A 15370-nucleotide genomic window follows, 5' to 3' on the forward strand; every position below is an offset into this window, starting at 1 on the left:
TAGAAACACAAAAATACAGGGAAGGCATAGGGCAGAAAAAACAAGGAGGGGTACTTTCCCGCAACTCAACAAGTAATCCGGTGAAAGAACTGAGAGAGAGAGAGAGATAGAGATAGAGAGAGAGAGAGAGAGAGAGAGAGAGAGAGAGAGAGAGAGAGAGAGAGAGAGAGAGAGAGAGAGAGAGAGAGAGAGAGAGAGAGAGAGAGAGAGAGAGAGAGAGAGAGCTCTTTATTAGATGAAAGCAGAGAGGTTTGCCGGCATGTTCCCGCCTGCATGCTACTATGCGGGGATGGGGAGAAGGGAGTAAAGGCCCTAAAAGAAGTAGGGCAGAAGAAAGAGGGGAAAGAAGAGATTAAAAAAAAAAGTGGACACGAAGCTTTGCGTGGTGACTTAAAAGTCCACACGATCTCACATGTAAAGTTCTAAATTGCCTCAGCGAGGCCGAGTCCGTGTAAATAGACAAATAAAGCAACCAACACTTTTCTCTGGGACGATGGAGGGGGCCAGGGTCCAAGGAGACCTTTCAAAGATGTAGATGCGTTGTTGAGGCACTCAATTTTTTCTTCGAGGTGATTTCTTTCTTGGATGTATGCCGGACACTCTAGAAGGACGTGCTCTACTGTTTCGGGCAATCCACAATTATCGCAATAGGGGTTTGCAGTTAGACTGAGGCGATGGCGGTAAGAGTTCGTGAGCGCTGCATTGAGACGCAACCGGTGGTAAAGGGTTTCAAGCTCACGTGGAATCCGCTCTGGTAGCCTCATTCTGAGTCCAGGGTCTATATGGTGCAGGAAAGGGTGCCGAATTTCAGGACAAGACCAGAGGCGGTTTCGCTCCTCTAAGGCAAGCTCCTTCGCTAGCGCCGCGGCCTCGTGTTTTGTGAAAAAATCTTTCTTACATTTCGTAGCTGTAGGCCTCTGCGAGCTGCCTCATCCGCTTTCTCGTTGCCGAGAATGCCCCAATGTGCAGGCATCCATTATAGGGTCACTCGGTAACCGGCGACGTAGGCGAGATGGTGCAGGTTCGTGACGTCACGGGATACATGCTCGTGAATGCTGAAGCAGCTGGCACGCCGTAAGGTTTACAACGCCGCCTTCGAGTCCGTGGATATAGCCCGTGGCTGACGAAGAATGTAGCGCAGGGCTTGTTTAAGTGCATGGAGCTCGGCAGATGTGGATGAGGTTGTTCGTTCCAGGCACAAGGCTTTGCCGGTCGACGAAATGAAGACGCCGGAAGAACTACCGTGAGGCGTAGTTGAGCTGTCAGTAAAAATGTGGGCCCTATGTGAATATCGGGCTTTGATGTGGGCAAGCGCGAGTTGTAGGAGGCAAAATTGTGGCAGAGTTTTCTTGGAGTTAAGACCAGGTATGCTAATGTTTATGCAAAGGGGTGAGAGAGTCCAGGGAGGGAAATCAGACGGCAGGGTTTGTCGTGCTTGAGGGGATACAGAAATGTTTATAGAGTTTATTGCTTCTGCGAAGCCGGAATTTTCGTTGCGCTGTACATTACGGGCCAAGACATTGGTTTGCGAGTGCAACCAATGCCTCAGGTATATTCGAACTGTTTCCTGCAGCCGGAGAACATCAAAGGCAAGCAACCAGCCTCCGCAACTGTACCAGTGCACGAAGTGCCCTTAGGCAGACCAAGACAGGCGCGCAGACAATTATTTCTTGCTCCGTCCAGCTGCTTTTTGCTTGAAGTCGACAGCCGCTGTAGAACTGGTAGGCTGTAACATAGCAAGCCATCGACATAACCCTTGCAGAGCAGCACCATCGATCGACAGTCACTGCCCCAGCGACTGCCGGCAAGGTACCCAATAACTTGCGACACTGCAGAAACTCGAGTACGTAGTCTGTGGACCTCAGGGGCCCACGAGAGGTTCCTGTCCAGAGTTATCCCGAGGTATCTTTGGGTGCGCACATAATGCAGTCGATGACCCCCAAGGATTAACGGGAATTGAGTCATCCGCTTGCGGGTGAATGCCATGGCTGTTCTTGAACCGAGTGCTGCGCCAGTTTGTCAGTGTCAGGGTGCAATAAAGCGCGCAGGTTTCAGCGCCCCTGCTTGCCGTTCGCTAACTCCTAATTGTTTCGTGCGCTTGTTCATTTCTCATTTGCTGGCAAACCACAGTAGTTGTACAAGGCGAGCCTTTGTCCTCTTGCCACGCATGCCAAGCACCTGCCGCGGTGGCTCAGTAGCTTAGCTACGTATTGCGCTGCTGAGCCCAAGGACGCAGGTTCTATTCCCGGCCGCGGCGGCCGCATTTTTGATGGAGGCGAAAGGCGAAAACGCCCGTGTGTTCGAGATTTCGGCGCACATTAAATATTTCCAGGTGGCGAAACCGTATAATCAATCAAGCAAGTATGTCATGCACAATATCAAATACACCCAGGCTGTAAATTGCGCACTTAAGTCTACTTAGTTCCTTTGCAAGTGAAAATTTAAAAGCATATTTTTCACTGCTACACTGCGTTTGCGTCTCTTTCTTCGCTTTCGTTTCTACGTCGACCTTTAGGTGCAAATTACATCGACAGGCAGACTGGCTGCCGTTCACGCGACGACCGCTTTTTCACAATCAGAGCTCTCCGCGGCTCGCATGCACATATATGTTCCCCTCACGTGCCATCATGAGGTCAAAATCATGTTTTCAACGGCGTGCGACGTCGGTGGTGGCCGCGTCGCTATAGCCCACACATCGCGACGTTCGTTTTCCAACGCCTCGGAACCAGGGCGGCCAATGTGGTACCATATAGTGACGACAACGGTCACATGTTGCGCTGGATGAGTCGCATAAAGCATTCCCGTGCAATAATTTTTTGTATTGAGGAATCATCGTAGACATCTTCTGACAGCTGAATCTTACCGGTGCTCACCTACGGGGCAATAACTTTGAGGCTCACTAAAAGGGTTCAACTTAAATTGAAGAGGACTCAGCGAGCAATGGAACGGAGGATGATAGGTGTAACATTAAGCGGCAAGAAGAGAGCGGAGTGGGTCAGGGAACAAACGCGTGTTAAGGACATATTAGTAGAAATTTAGAAGAGGAAATGGGCGAAGGCAGGGCATGTAGTGTGAAGGCAAGATAACCGCTGGTCATTAAGGATAACAGAGTGGATACCTAGAGAAGGCAAGCGTGGCAGGGCGCTGCAGAAAGTTAGATGGGCAGACGAGATCAAGGAGTTTGCGGGGGTAAATTGGTTGCAGTTAGCACAGGAGCGGGATAATTGGAGATCCATGGGAGAGACCTTTGCCCTGCAGTGGGCGTAGACAGGCTGGTGATGATGATAAGGCATTCGTATTAAAATATGAAGCTACTAGTGTACGCAACGTCGAAGCATAATCGATGCAGAACTCCCTCGTTCTGTTCATTCAGAGCTCGTGGAAACGGATAATTGCCCCGCGGTTCTGCCTTGTAGAGTAGTGTGTATCTGCTCAGAGCGGGTTCCTTCCAAGCCGACAGCCGCAGTGTCAAATTGGGGTCAAATACAGCTGTCATGTCGTCTCCTCTGGAATGCGGACCTCCGGGAGCTGTAAGCAGACTGGTAAACTCTTCGGAAGCGGACGACAGGCATGCTGCTTGCTGAAGCCCAGATAAGGCGGTAGATTGTGAGATAGGCCGTGCCCCGTTGTTTCTGCTCTTCGTCATGCTTCGTTTCTCGCGCTCCAGTTTCATTTTGAATTGATAACTACCTGTTGACTACGTGTGACCCCCCATTGCACACACGGAGAGAAAGAGGCGAACATTGCAAAGAAAAGGGGGCATATAACCTATACTGGAAGATTGCGATGACACCTGGGCCCTCCTAATGAAGACGTGGTTGCGAAAGCATCAATGTGCGATTGTCGAATGTGTATTCTCAATGTTATCATCGTCCTTTTGCTTTCGTGTCTTTTTCTTTCTCTCTCGGCAACCGCCGCGCTGGCTCAGTGGCTGAGGCTTTGTGCTGCTGAGCACGAGGACGCGGGCTTGATTCCCGGCCGCGGCGGCCGCTTTCTGATGGAGTCGAAAGGCAAAAACGCCCGTGTGTACGAGATTTCGGCGCATCCCCAGGTGGTCGGTTATTCAGGAGCCCCCCACTACGGCGGGCCTCATCGCCTGCGTTGCCTCGGAGCGTTAAAGCCTACAATCAATCAACCAATCAATCAAATCTTCTTCTCTTGGTAACTGTCAATCAGCATACACCCGCTTTAGCGTCGCCAACCGAAGAGGATATTTAAAGGATAGTTTTTTTGCTACTCACCTAATTAATACTTCAGCACATTCAAATTATAATCACGCATGCCCCAGAACGTGTCTAGTAAAGGTTTCTAAGGCGAAGGCCACGGCGCATTCACTAAGTCTACCTTTATTAAGCCAGCTTCGCTGCACTGTGGTGGTGTTGGGGGTGCGTGCAAGTCTCGCAATCCGTTGGTCCCTGGTTCGAATACCACCTAGACCGAAATTTACCTAAATTATTTTTCAACTCAAATGCAGCAAATGTGCAATTCGCAATCTACGAGAGAATCACATCTACCTCCACATGCGCTACACACTCGCCAGCATCACACGCAACTACCCCGAGCTTCATACTACTGCGATATGGGTCCCTGGACACGCAGGTGTAAAGGGGAACGAGAAGGCCCACGCCTTAGCCCGAGCTGCTCTGTATGATCCGGGCACCCCTGGCCTCGCTTCTATGACGCAAAAGAGCACCGCCGAGAAATGCACCACACCCGTAGAAAGTACTTAGCCCTTATTCACAGCCGTTTTTAACCCCTTCACGTCACCGTCACGTCACCGTCACGTCACTGTCTTTCGTCATGGACGACGGTTTCTCGGGCGTCGCGGAAAACGGTGCGACGGTGACGGGAAGCCGAGCTCTACGTTTCCGTTCCGTCAACGCGACGGGACCACACCCCGTGATAAACCAGGCAATCAGAAAACAAATTTTTACGGCTAAATTTAGCGAAAGGTGAGCACACGTAACAATCTAAGCCATTTTCTTTACTTTTCAGATTAAGCATGCTCAATTCTAGGCTAAACTGATCACTAGGCAGACGACCCTGTACACTGCGGAGAGCTCCAGTACGAACGCTACTCCATTTACGTTTCCGTCGCGGTTTGTTGACGTGACGGTGCCTTGACGGAGAAGGTAATGGCTGTATGAATGAGGGCTTACGGGACGTCAGAGAGCAGAGATCCACCCTCTCCTTCCCTAGAATATTCTCCCGCCCTGACGCTGTCCTCATTCGACGAGCACAAACCGGCACGCTACCAACACAACACGTACAAGTTACAACACTACATAGACGGGCTTCCAGGCACGACAAAATGCTCACACTGCGACCAATACCCTAACAATGAACACACCTCTGGACATGCCCAAACATACAAAGCCCCCCGAGATCTTCCCTGCAACCAATCCCTGCCACAAAGCGCCCTTCTTGCTGGGAGGCATAGGGTCACACCGCCCAAGGAGCTTGAAGAGCTCTATTGGACCACGCTCGTGAACCACATTAAACACACGACGAGTCCCTGTAACCCAACCAAGAAGCCGAGCTATCTTTTGGACACAGGTTTCAAATAAAGTTTCTCTCTCTCTCTCTCTCTCTCTCTCTCTCTCTCTCTCTCTCTCTCTCTCTCTCTCTCTCTCTCTCTCTCTCTCTCTCTCTCTCTCTCTCCTGTTCTTGTTTATTATTTGAACCGTGAGCCATTTTGTGTGACAGGGACGTCGCATTTTGGATCCACAGAGTTAACTAATGTTTTTGCGCGAAAACAGCTGTTACGCACGTGAACAGGTCAAACTTGTGTATTAAAACTTCGTGCAGTGTCTGGTCCCTGCTTCATTCAAATCACACCACTTGCCGCGCAAACATTAAGACCGAACGTCCAGCTGCGCATGACAACAGAGTTGTTAAGCATACTTATTCGTCACGGAATGTAACTAACAAGTTTCAATTGCAAGGAATACACGAAACAAATAATTACGATCGCTGTCTAAACGGGATGTTTACCGATTCAGCTACACGAGATGACGCATTGTTGAGCCATATTTGAGGTTAAAGAATCTGAATGTCGTTTATATGCCTTTTAACAGAACTTGGGCATCCGAGTACTAAACACTGAACGAAAACCTGGACAAAAATGAGCTATTTTTATAGCTTCAGTAGGATCGTCTGGTTTACTGTCCCGTGCCCTTTGCTTTTGGTGTAATGTTAAGTTTTCTTACTAAAGAACACTTGCACAAAAAAAAATTAAAGCTGTGGTTATTTAGTTGCACTTGTACGGCTCTCGCGCTGCGGCGTTCTTGCCTTTCACTGCGGCAACGTAAAATGAGAAAAAAAAAACTATCATGTGATGTAAAATTACGGCACGTTAATGGTTGTTAACGATTTTTTTTAGGTTGAGCCACCCACTATGGCATGCATTACGGTTTTGGTGCGGCTTCAACACGCAGGGATGCCGCCTAATACGATAATGTCGCTTTCGCTTTCGCTCGCATTAAAAACAGATGAGCCGGGCTCGAATTAAGGAAAATAATCGGCCGTCAATACGACAAGCTTGGTTTAAGATGGTTGAGCAAAAATGTATTTGGCAGTACAGAGATAAATTAATAAGTCATCACTCAATTATTTCGTTGATTAATCCTCCAGTCGTTCCTTATTTTCTTGAGGGACAACGAGGCACTACGGTTGTGTTACCAACCCTACGCTTCAAGCGCTTAACGTACAACTTAAGTGCTTTTAAAAACAGCGATTAGAGGCGGCACTTCACACCATTTCGCACGCTGTCACCCGTATTATTGCAAAATTCCGCAAAACAATAATTCGAAATGCCGTACCTATTACCTATCAGCTTTTTCGAAACACCTGTGACATCCTCAATCCTTGATTATGCCATTGGTTGCTTCCCACAAAGAAAAGCAGGCTTACAATACCGCACAACAGGTCCTTGAATGTCTGTTGGACTGCATCACTCGGATGCTCGAATTCACTTAGCGTAGAAAGTTCCGTGTTGCCACATTACGACAATGACGTCATTCCCTGGCTTACGTTCTTGCCAAATGGCGGGAAATTTGAAAGTTTCTCGTTATTTAATTTTGTTTTTGTATCAAAACAACATGCGTTGCCGGTGGCAAGGAGCCCGGCCAGTTGCCAAAGACCGGTTATTTTAAATAAAAGGAAAGAAACGCGGATGAATCTCCACATACATTTAGCAAAGGCTCATGTGATGCACTCTACACCCGTACTTGTATAGTTTGGGTATCTGTGCTTTGAGTAAGTAAACAAATTAACTCACCTTATGCCAGCGTCGGCAACACCGCCGCCCCAGTACAGGGCGCGAAGCCGGACCGAAGAAGATATCCACGCTGTCGTCGCTGGCCGAGCTCAGTGAAGAATTGATGACCGGAAAATAGGCGCTCGAAACGCCCCTGCGTTACCGCAGCAGCGATTCGTAGAACAGACGACTTGCCCCGCGACGGCCGGCATACACGTCGACCTTTGCGCTCGCGTCGACGTATTTCTTGCTTTCCTCTGCGCCAGGAGCAAAGGAAGGCACGATGTCTTCCCGGCACCGCCCAACTCCACTTCTCAGATCACGTTTTGTTTTCCACGACGGGGAAGTCTCACGCCACGAGGCTTGTTCGTCTTCCGCAGCTCGAAGCGACCTTGAACGAAGTCGTGAGAATGTCGTCAGTTCCTTCCAGACGTCTTATCTCGCGCAGTATACATTCTTGTTTGTTTGCGTAAAACTGTCACTGGAGGAAAGACAGGTAGCGTAATTTCATTCGCGTTTTTTAATGCGAAGCGGCATACATCTACCGTTTAAGCAAATTTTCGGGGCGATGTCAGCAGAAAACTATCATGATTAAGAAGACAGGCACATACCTACCCAGTGGGACTGCCTTACCAGTGAAGAATACGGTTGCCCGCCTTTCTGATGGAGGCGAAAAGCAAAAACGCCCGTGTGTACGAGATTTTTGCGCACGTTAAAGATCCCCAGGTGGTCAAAATTAATCCGGAGCCCTCCACTACAGCGCGCCTCATCGCCTGCGTTGCGTCGGCGCGTTAAACCCCACAATCAATCAATCAATCAATCAATCAATCAATCAATCAATCAATCAATCAATCAATCAATCAATCAATGGAAGATTACGGTTGCGTAATCTACCGATGCAAAAGTACCCATCAGCATACAAATCACGTAGTGACGTCACACGCTTTCATAAATAAAAAGGGAGACCGGTATAGCACATCCTTCCGTTCATTCCAGGCTACCTTGGGTACACCGCGCAAAGTAAAGACGCCAGAAGAATAGCCAGAAAAAGAACATAAAGCAGTCGTAAATGTCGTTGTGCAGTTATAGAAAGTGTCTTTGTGTACATTTCACTTGGCTCTGGTTTCACTCTTTGTAGAGCCCACGTGGGAGAATTGAAGTGACGTCGCATGGTTAAGCGTTGTGGGTGTCGTTTACAGCTTCGCAGTCCAACCACCTCCACAGCGTGGATTGGAACCTCATTCTTCTGTTTCTTTCTTGGCTTTTTGTTTGAAATATTTGGCATGCGCTACTGTGAACTTCCCAGATTTGTTTTTCCGGTCTCCGCACCATGTGACTCACCCCAACGTGTTTTTGTTGGTTTTACCTCAGCCCCTACAGGTTTGTCGTTAATATATGACAACAGTTCGCTGTTAACTTGAGTGACATGACCATTTTTTTGGGCTGGAATCAGCCAAATCCCATAATCGCTCGTATGAGATTATATGCTCTATTGTTAGCACTTCGTTTGAAGTCAGCTACAGCTGTCGATAACCTTCTGGTTCTATTAAGTCAAAGAGTGGTTTTATTGCACGTTTTTTTTTATTACGCTACAACTCTCGGGTCCCCCGCACCTTCGAAATAAAAACAAATGCTCTAAATAACCCTTGTGGTTCCAGGTCTCAGCGTCCTCACACACCGGAAATCCAAATTTTCTTTCCGCGCTTAAAAAAACTGTCCCCAACGGAAGGGATTCCGGCCTCAAAAAATCGGCTACACGGAGGAGAGTCCGAACTCAGCCAAGGGGCAACTTCTTACGGAACCCGTTCCGTTAAGGCCCGATTTCGCAGCCCAGAGAGGAGATAACGCGCTGAAGGCGCACGTACTGGTACCGGATGTTTCACTCAGTGACGCATAGCAAAGCCGACACATAATCCGATCAACTAAGCGGTTGAGGATCTCGGGCGGGAAGTACGCCTACGCGTCTTACCGTAGCGGAGTCACTCCTGAGTCCGTCACAGTCCGGTCAGTTTGTAGTCGCACGCTGCATCGCCACACTCTCCTTCATGAATCGATGATGTTCGCTCCGGGGTGCGGAGGAGAGGAAACGTCGCGCGCTTCGGTAATCCTTCGGCGGGGAGGTCGACAACAGCTGGGAATAGGCGAACGCTCGACGCTACCCGCAGCATCCGTCCGCTTGACGTCGCAGTCTGGCGTGCAGGAAATAACTGGCAGTTCACAGCCCGGCGCGGATAAGATATAGCGCGTCGCGTACTGCCTCTCCCCGCCACCGCTATCTCTCTCTCTCTCTCTCTCTTCCTACCACGTCCCAGCTTTACGCCTTTAGAGAGCCAGCCAGCTACGAAACAATACTCGTCGTAAAAGCAGCCGCCGGTTTGTTTTGACTCGGGCGTTAGTATAGTGCGTCGCAGTCAACGGTATTCGCGCCGTTATCTTCCGTGCAGTCAGGTGCATTTTTTGGCGGCAAATGCTTTAATTAAGCGTATAAAAAAGAGAGATACGGTTTGGATGTGCCAAATAAAGAATGTCGCGCGAAAGCAGCATACGTTCCTGCTTATGAAGCGTTCTCTGATTGCCCGCTTCTGTGGAAAATCAGAGAGGAATGTGCTCTTCCACGAGTGCGTAAAACTTTGTTAGGCTTCAGATTACGAGTACAAAACTCAGAGTATGGGCCCAGAGTACGAGTACACAATTCAGAGTACGGGCCCAGAAACCTCATAAAATGTCGTCGAATATACTATTGCGGGTATATGCTGGCTGTGGGCATGTAACATTTTGCTGGACAAAGAGCAGCAACTGTCCGGTATGCGCCGGAGTTTAAGATCTTGGGCCTGACATGGTTTAGATGCGTTAAGCTCAATGACTACTATTTTTCAGCGGGTACCGGCTAACGACGTGAGACCTCAGAGCGTGACGTTAGGCTTGAAGTCCAATGCTGTGGCGTATTGTGGCTTGTTTTGTCTTGTCTTTGCTTGCTCGCACGCAGAAGAGGCTCATGATGATTACTAGGCCTGCGACGACCTTTATGAAGCTGCTCGTAGAATCATTGGCGAATGGGTGGAGTGCAACTTCGAATAAGTCGCGATATCGGAATCAGGTGCGCCCGTCGTCACCCCAGTTGCGGGTGCTGTAATATCTGACTTGATTCTTTGTGGCTACGGTGAGAACGAGGAACCCACAGACGAGGGGCCTCGAGAAATCCTTGTGTCTACACTATCTGTGAGCCAGAAACGCATCTTAAAATGGGACTTCATTTTACTTTGAATAAAATGGTATGGCTAGTGATATTGCACACTTTTTGTTTATTTTGTACTATTGACACTACCTTGACGTGGTATTGGCGTGTCAGATTAACTTTTACGCGTCAAATGAGGATATAGAACGGACCCGCCGCGGTGGCTCAGTGGCTAAGGCGTTGCGCTGCTGAGCCAAAGGACGCGAGTTGCTTTTCTGATGGAAGCGAAGAGCAAAAACGCCCGTGTGTTCGAGATTTCGGCGCACGTTAAAGATCCCCGGGTGGTCGAAATTAATCCAGAGCCCTCCACTACGGCGCGCCTCATTGCCCGTGTAGCGTCGGCGAGTTAAAACCCCCAATCAATCAATCAATCAATCAATCAATCAATCAATCAATCAATCAATCAATCAATCAATCAATCAATCAATCAATCAATCAATCAATCAATCAATAATAAAGAAAGGGGTATAGGCACAAATTGATGTTCAGCTGGTTGATAGCCTTAGATTGGGAATAGGCAGGAATATAGCTAGAACAATTGTTGCGACGTTTCGTACACAGGCCGAGCGGTGTGTGAATACTTAAAATAAGACAAGTTTCGATAGTAAATATTGTTTCAGATAAGTGATGGAACGATATACTTGGTACACAACTCGCTATCAGGTCGGTCGAAGTGTATGCATATGCGATGCACCACGCGGAACAGGCTGGTATTTACGAAGCTCAACACACAGTGCTCAATCTGCTGACACAGTTTCGATGTCCGAAATCTCCCGATAAGAGTAAAACAAAAGAAGTCCAAATGACGCAGCAGCTGGCCCCGCCACATCCCAGCCCGGTCATCGCCCTTTCTATCGTGTGAGTCGACGCGGCGTAGCCAATCTGCCTACCATTTCTAACGCGTTTTGTGGTATATAAACCAGAGTTTTACAAGAAGGTAGTGTGTATAATAAGCGGACGAATGCCTTAAATTATGCCTACACCGTGAAAACGTGCTCCTCAGCGTGCTGCTCAGCGCTCTCGTTCACGTAGAATAGCGTCTGACCCTCATTTCCCCTAAAACACCGGGCACTTTGGCTTTATTACGAAGACTCTGCTTCCCGGAGGGAAGTCACAGCAGAGAGTGAGAAGGGCCAACCAGTTAACTCACAGGCGACACAGGCAGCTGACTGGCCCCAGCAAGAAAAACCAATCGTAGGTGCATGCACAATTGGTCATATCCCCAAACACCCTCTCATAGGTAAGTACTCAAAGACTTTTCGTGAACCCACGGTAAAAAACAACGAGGAAACAGAACTGACAAACTCAACACCCTACAATCTCACTTAGGATGATCCGTTACATCCGCAAATGGAAGGTGCGGTAATCACCTTTGTAATTGTTAGCGCAGTTCCCCATTCACATAAACGCGCGTAACAGCGATAATGCCAGACGGTCTGTTCAATGACGCTTCCCCGCCACAGCGGCGACAGACGCAGACATGGAACGAATCATACACGCACTCCGTAACATGGAGCAGCACAACTTCGGAAGATTTCATGAGCCGTGTCCCATTGATAGTGCTGACTAGCGTCACTAAATAAGTTACGCTTAAGAGTACCGCCACTTCGTGCACCCAGAAGCATCTGGCGGCCATTTTGTTTCTGGCTTGCAGTGTTGCCATCTTTCCAAATGAAACCGCCGCCGGTTGGGACGGCCAGAGTGTGACCGGCCGCTCTAGAGTCCGCGCAGCAGAGAGAGAGAAAGAGAGAGAGAGGCGCCCAGAAACAAAATGGCTGCGCCCATATGTAAGCAAATATCACGTGGTGCCGATCGACCAATGAAAATCCTGGCGGCACATAACAATGAGAGAAAAGAGTGCCCATACTTTGAAAGCCTTTATTTAGTGACGCTAGTTCTGACCCTCGAAGTGACCTCGCAGTTGTCGCCTTTTTGCCGAGGGTCTCTAACAACACCGACCCTTTCAATACACTCGTACAAATTATCGGCCTCTTCTCCCCGCAAAACGACAAAGGGGACGTTCAGGCCCCGAAAAAGCATGCTGACGACATTACCCCGGGTGGGAATATCTCTATCTGCTATAGGCGCGAACTTCCGCCCGTTGCGCGCATAACACACGACACCCTCACCTCCCCGGAAAAACGACGAAAGGTGAAAACTCTCCGCGGATGTGGTGCGCACTCCTTGTACGCTGCGTAAACAGAAACAGCATGAAAGCAAAGAAACACAAAAAAGGAGAAAAAATTGCACCATCTTTGGAAGCTTGAGTAGTATGCGAAGCAGCCATGGGGTCGACTGAAGTTCCCATCAGTTTTCAGTTCGTCGTTTCCGTTGACGTTCAGCCTCGCGTGCCTTCGTTGTATCCGTAGCTTATTGACGTTTTTTGAATGAGTGAAGGACATAAGGCGCGTTCCAAGCACAGAGAGCCACGTACCTAAACCGGGCGCCGCCTAACTATTTCTTTTTATAGCGGACTGCACTGACGTCAGCCCAAACGCTGACGCGGCTGAAGAGACGCGCATGCGCCGTGGAGTGCGGACGGTGTACAACGACAACGAGAGAGGGAGGGACACAGCCCCGAGCATGAGATGCTTCGCATCTAATAAACTGGGCAGGCTAAACGACAACGATAACTGGGCTGCCGGTGGTCTTCATTAATCATTTGAAGTACATTCTGGCTTCCATCCAAGCCGCTCTCAAACATGACCTGCATGTGCTTCTCGGAAAGTGGGAAAATAGCAAATTGAACGAGGGTTTCGTGCCGATATTTCTATAGCTGAGTTTTTCGCAAAACAAGCTTCACCTCCTGGTAAGTAAGTAAGTATTGTTGAATAAAGTGGACTTAGCCTTGCATATCTGCCGGCAATTGCTCTGCCTAATCGTCCCCAATACCATATGAAAACTCTCAGTCATCACACCTCACTTAGTCCTAAAATAACAGACACACAATGTCACCACACCTCACTTAGTCCTGTGGAGTGTAAGAATCCGAGTAGGAGATGAGACACCTCTCTTCGCACAATCCAGTGGTCCCTAGGAAAAATAATGTCCTCCAATGTAGCATGGGGCACTCCTAACTTCTGGATATCACGAAATAAGTTCGTCCGCTCAGGGTTGGTTGCGGAGCAGTTCATAATGAAGTGACGTCCCTGCCCACCCTTCGAACTGTGGCTTTGGTGAAGTATTTGCAGGTATGGCGTGTTTAAAAGGGGGAATGAGACACGCAACGTTTCAGTTCACTTTAAACAGGCCCAGAGCGGTTGTAGCCTTGTCGTATGCGTTCCCGGGCATGCAAATAAGCAGAGCGCAGAAACAGGCCGCAGGGTAGCCAGTACGCCAGCGGAGTGCTTCGCATGGAATTCGCAACTGATATCGACTCGAGTGTGTCGATACCCTGAAATGGCCGAGTGGAGACCTTTGTTCGCTTTTGCGGAAGAGAGCAATCGAGCTGGGGGTAATGCACTTACCCGAGCGATTAGCCGGGCTTTCGAAAGGTGGGCGTGTATGTGCTTGTCGACAAGTTGTAATACACCTGCGGCTCAAAAAGGGCAAGTGAGTTGCCTGTGCATGCTTAAAATCAAATCGCTTTGATTAACCCAGGTGCGCAAACTGAACCTGGGCTGTTAGGCATGCCCTTGTCGACGGTTAAGATTAATCTATGGCAATGTGAAAATGTTTATTGTGGGACCTGATGAGGTACAAAAGCCTGTTTTTGTATTTTTCTCCTATCAAAAACTTAATTAAGAAATTCCGAGCGTTGTCTACTAATGATCAAGCATTCCTACGTCACCTGCGTTAATGTTACTTTTTGTGCTTCGGCAAATATTTACACTTACACTAGCATAAGGATTAACTGCGATACTTTCGGTAAATATTCGCTTTTGTGCAGATTCAGGGCGTTACACACTTAGTGCTTTTTAACAATGTTGCTCGTGTTTCGGTTCGTTGTTTCTTGGCTTTTTATATTTTTGTCTTCGTCCTGTGAGAGTGATGCGTAAGACTGACATTTTTATTTTGTAGTCCATATTTATACTTTCCAAGTTTTTAATTTTTTATTTGCTTCGGTCAGCTATATTTCCCCATTTAGGCTATTACAAGAACTAGATATAACGTCAGGAATTCGGCATTTTTGTGCAGAGTCACACGTAATAATGCACCGGTCATTACCATTTTTACGCATTAGAGTGTTCGTGCATTAAAACGGCCGCTGTAGGGAGTCGAACGTGGGTCCTCATGCCCCATAGCCTAACGCCCTACCGTCACGACGGAGAATTTACACACACACCCACTTTACGGAGCAGATACCGAAATCGTCAGTTTTTTTTTTCCTGGCCAATTTCTCTTTATTAGAACACTGTGCCACTAACAGACAAAATTTTTGAAAACGCATAATATAACTTTAACACGCTCGTGGCGCACCTAAGCCGCAGCGCACCTTGTAGAGTGTATTCATTACGATTAGGGCTGGACACTCGGCCCCTGTTTCGACGTGAGAAAGGCGTAGTAGTAACCTCATTCAGTATCTCAGGCTGGATTTCCACGAGCTCCGCTTGAAAAACTTCCTCTGGCTTTGCACAACCGCCGCAGTTGCCTTGCCTCTCAATTTCATCGTCCCGTAAACAGCCACAACCCCATGATAGCCCTTGCCCTTCATGTTCCTTTGTCTCGCTATTTCCTACGCGGCCTCCTTCGGTGTCCACGCATATACATCGACCGGATCTTCCCTCAGAATGATCGACAGACACCCTCTCACACCTTTAACCCGTCACTCAAAACAGGCACTACGTACACAGTCTGGGAGGCCCAGCTTCTGCGCGGTGGGCTGGCAACGATCGCAGATGTCAGTAGCGCCGTGAGCTCTCAGTAAGATTTTCCCT

General features: G+C 48.5%; 1 protein-coding gene across 2 annotated transcripts in view; it reads right to left on the bottom strand.

Annotated features, from left to right (window-relative positions):
- The window catches only part of LOC144162759 (uncharacterized), a 45253-nt gene extending 35774 nt beyond the window's left edge, over window positions 1-9479 (bottom strand). Inside the window, exons 1-2 of one of the 2 annotated variants that reach the window (XM_077693404.1) lie at window positions 9228-9478; window positions 7280-7649 (exon numbers count right to left, since the gene is read on the bottom strand). The gene's annotated coding sequence lies outside the window, so the exon portion shown is untranslated. Of the gene's footprint in view, window positions 1-7279; window positions 7650-9227 lie in introns of both variants that reach the window. The other variant, XM_077693405.1, reaches the window with a different exon arrangement.
- Window positions 9480-15370: the final 5891 nt, after the last annotated feature.

The sequence above is a fragment of the Haemaphysalis longicornis genome, unplaced genomic scaffold (assembly GCF_048455015.1).
Source record: "Haemaphysalis longicornis isolate Haplotype H1 unplaced genomic scaffold, Haemaphysalis longicornis Haplotype H1 scaffold_12, whole genome shotgun sequence".
In the NCBI taxonomy this organism is placed as follows: Eukaryota; Metazoa; Arthropoda; class Arachnida; order Ixodida; family Ixodidae; genus Haemaphysalis; species Haemaphysalis longicornis.